Source organism: Triticum dicoccoides, chromosome 4A (assembly GCF_002162155.2).
Source record: "Triticum dicoccoides isolate Atlit2015 ecotype Zavitan chromosome 4A, WEW_v2.0, whole genome shotgun sequence".
Lineage (NCBI taxonomy): Eukaryota > Viridiplantae > Streptophyta > Magnoliopsida > Poales > Poaceae > Triticum > Triticum dicoccoides.
The window spans coordinates 629629876-629634275 of record NC_041386.1 but is presented as its reverse complement, the minus strand read 5'-3'; positions in this window follow the sequence as shown (position 1 = coordinate 629634275).

Below are 4400 nucleotides of genomic sequence, written 5' to 3'. Positions count from 1 at the left end.
AAAAACATTGAAGCGCCCGTGTAACAGATGAGTTCTCGTCCGAAACCCTGATACTCCAAAAGAGTTTGTCCAGTTTGTACACGAAGTGCATCCAGTTTTTTTGTGACCCTCTCTACTCTTTCGCACATGCTATGCGGGTGAAATGATGATACGGTGCCAAGTTTCAACATTTCCAGAGTTCATTTTGTAGTGATTTTCAATTTGACGGCCATTTAGCTCTCTAAACAATTAGGTAAATGACCGAAAAACAACAAATGATGTCAGAACATGTTGGAAATTGATGACGTCGCTTTGAATGCTGCATACTGAACACAAAAGAAGTCCGGAGCTCAAATAAGTTTAAAAAACATTGAAGTGCCCGTGTAACAGATGAGTTCTTCTCCGAAACCCTTTTACTCCGAAAGAGTTTGTCCAGTTTGTATACGAAGTGTGTTCGGTTTTGTCGTGAACCTCTCTACTCTTTCGCACATGGTATGCGGGTGAAATGATGATACCATGCCAAGTTTCAACATTTTCAGAATTCTTTTTGTAGTGATTTTCAATTTCACGGTCATTTAGCTCTCTAAACAATTAGGTAAATGACCGAAAAACAACAAATGATGTCAGAACATGTTGGAAATTGATGACGTCGCTTTAAATGCTGCATACTGAACACAAAAGAAGTCCGGAGCTCAAATAAGTTTAAAAAACATTGAAGTTCCCGTGTAACAGATGACTTCTTCTCCGAAACCCTTTTACTCCGAAAGAGTTTGTCCAGTTTGTACACGAAGTGCGTCCAGTTTTTTTGTGACCCTCTCTACTCTTTCGCACAATCTATGCGGGTGAAATGATGATACCATGCCAAGTTTCAACATTTTCAGAGTTCATTTTGTAGTGATTTTCAATTTCACGGTCATTTAGCTCTCTAAACAATTAGGTAAATGACCGAAAAATAGCAAATGATGTGAGAACATGTTAGAAAATGATGGCATCACTTTGAATGCTGCATACTGAATACAAAAGAAGTCCGGAGCTCAAATAAGTTTAAAAAACATTGAAGTGCCCATGTAACAGATGAGTTCTCGTCCGAAACCCTTTTACTCCGAAAGAGTTTGTGTAGTTTGTATATGAAGTGCGTCCGGTTTTTGCCGTGACCCTCTCTACTCTTTCGCACATGCTATGCGGGTGAAATGATGATACCGTGCCAAGTTTCAACATTTTCAGAGTTCATTTTGTAGTGATTTTCCATTTCATGGTCATTTAGCTCTCTAAACAATTAGGTAAATGACCGAAAAACAACAAATGATGTCATAACATGTTGGAAATTGATGACGTCGCTTTGAATGCTGCATACTGAACACAAAAGAAGTTCGGAGTTCAAATAAGTTTAAAAAACATTGAAGTGCCCATGTAACAGATGAGTTCTCGTCCGAAACCCTGATACTCCGAAAGAGTTTGTCCAGTTTGTACACGAAGTGCGCCCAGTTTTTTTGTGACCCTCTCTACTCTTTCGCACAAGCTATGCGGGTTAAAGAATGATACCATGCAAAGTTTCAACATTTTCAGAGTTCATTATGTAGTGATTTTCAATTTCACGGTCATTTAGCTCTCTAAACAATTAGGTAAATGACCGAAAAACAACAACTGATGTCAGAACATGTTGGAAATTGATGACGTCGCTTTGAAAGATCCATACTGAACACAAAAGAAGTCCGGAGCTCAAATAAGTTTGAAAAACATTGAAGTGCCCGTGTAAAAGATGAGTTCTCGTCCGAAACCCTTTTACTCCGAAAGAGATTGTCCAGTTTGTACACGAAGTGTGTCCAGTTTTTTCCGTGACCCTCTCTACTCTTTCGCACATGCTATGCGGGTGAAATGATGATACCATGCTAAGTTTCAACAATTTCAGAATTCATTTTGTAGTGATTTTCAATTTCACGGTCATTTAGCTCTTTAAACAATTAGGTAAATGACCGAAAAACAACAAATGATGTCAGAACATGTTGGAAATTGATGACGTTGCTTTGAATGCTGCATACTGAACACAAAAGAAGTCTGGAGTTCAAATAAGTTAAAAAACATTGAAGTGCCCGTGTAACAGATGAGTTCTCGTCTGAAACCCTGATACTCCGAAAGAGTTTGTCCAGTTTGTACACGAAGTGCGTCCAGTTTTTGCCGTGACCCTCTCTACTCTTTCGCACATGCTATGCGGCTGAAATGATGATACCATGCCAAGTTTCAACATTTTCAGAGTTCATTTTGTAGTGATTTTCAATTTCACGGTCATTTAGCTCTCTAAACAATTAGGTAAATGACCGGAAAATAGCAAATGATGTGAGAACATGTTAGAAAATGATGGCGTCACTTTGAATGCTGCATACTGAACACAAAAGAAGTCCGGAGCTCAAATAAGTTTAAAAAACATTGAAGTCCCATGTAACAGATGAGTTCTCGTCCGAAACCCTTTTACTCCGAAAGAGTTTGTGTAGTTTGTATATGAAGTGCGTCCGGTTTTTGCCGTGACCCTCTCTACTCTTTCGCACATGCTATGCGGGTGAAATGATGATACCATGCCAAGTTTCAACATTTTCAGAGTTCATTTTGTAGTGATTTTTAATTTGACGGTCATTTAGCTCTCTAAACAATTAGGTAAATGACCGAAAAACAACAAATGATGTCAGAACATGTTGGAAATTGATGACGTCGCTTTGAATTCTGCATACTGAACACGAAAGAAGTCCGGAGTTCACATAAGTTTAAAAAACATTGAAGCGCCCGTGTAACAGATGAGTTCTCGTCCGAAACCCTGATACTCCAAAAGAGTTTGTCCAGTTTGTACACGAAGTGCATCCAGTTTTTTTGTGACCCTCTCTACTCTTTCGCACATGCTATGCGGGTGAAATGATGATACGGTGCCAAGTTTCAACATTTCCAGAGTTCATTTTGTAGTGATTTTCAATTTGACGGCCATTTAGCTCTCTAAACAATTAGGTAAATGACCGAAAAACAACAAATGATGTCAGAACATGTTGGAAATTGATGACGTCGCTTTGAATGCTGCATACTGAACACAAAAGAAGTCCGGAGCTCAAATAAGTTTAAAAAACATTGAAGTGCCCGTGTAACAGATGAGTTCTTCTCCGAAACCCTTTTACTCCGAAAGAGTTTGTCCAGTTTGTATACGAAGTGTGTTCGGTTTTTGCCGTGAACCTCTCTACTCTTTCGCACATGGTATGCGGGTGAAATGATGATACCATGCCAAGTTTCAACATTTTCAGAATTCTTTTTGTAGTGATTTTCAATTTCACGGTCATTTAGCTCTCTAAACAATTAGGTAAATGACCGAAAAACAACAAATGATGTCAGAACATGTTGGAAATTGATGACGTCGCTTTAAATGCTGCATACTGAACACAAAAGAAGTCCGGAGCTCAAATAAGTTTAAAAAACATTGAAGTTCCCGTGTAACAGATGACTTCTTCTCCGAAACCCTTTTACTCCGAAAGAGTTTGTCCAGTTTGTACACGAAGTGCGTCCAGTTTTTTTGTGACCCTCTCTACTCTTTCGCACAATCTATGCGGGTGAAAGGATGATACCATGCAAAGTTTCAACATTTTCAGAGTTCATTATGTAGTGATTTTCAATTTCACGGTCATTTAGCTCTCTAAACAATTATGTAAATGACCGAAAAACAACAACTGATGTCAGAACATGTTGGAAATTGATGACGTCACTTTGAAAGCTCCATACTGAACACAAAAGAAGTCCGGAGCTCAAATAAGTTTGAAAAACATTGAAGTGCCCGTGTAACAGATGAGTTCTCGTCCGAAACCCTTTTACTCCGAAAGAGTTTGTCCAGTTTGTACACGAAGTGTGTCCAGTTTTTGCCGTGACCCTCTCTACTCTTTCGCACATGCTATGCGGGTGAAATGATGATACCATGCTAAGTTTCAACAATTTCAGAATTCATTTTGTAGTGATTTCCAATTTCACGGTCATTTAGCTCTCTAAACAATTAGGTAAATGACCGAAAAATAGCAAATGATGTGAGAACATGTTAGAAAATGATGGCGTCACTTTGAATGCTGCATACTGAACACAAAAGAAGTCCGGAGCTCAAATAAGTTTAAAAAACATTGAAGTGCCCATGTAACAGATGAGTTCTCGTCCGAAACCCTTTTACTCCGAAAGAGTTTGTGTAGTTTGTATATGAAGTGCGTCCGGTTTTTGCCGTGACCCTCTCTACTCTTTCGCACGTGCTATGCGGGTGAAATGATGATACCATGCCAAGTTTCAACATTTTCAGAGTTCATTTTGTAGTGATTTTCCATTTCATGGTCATTTAGCTCTCTAAACAATTAGGTAAATGACCGAAAAACAACAAATGATGTCATAACATGTTGGAAATTGATGATGTCGCT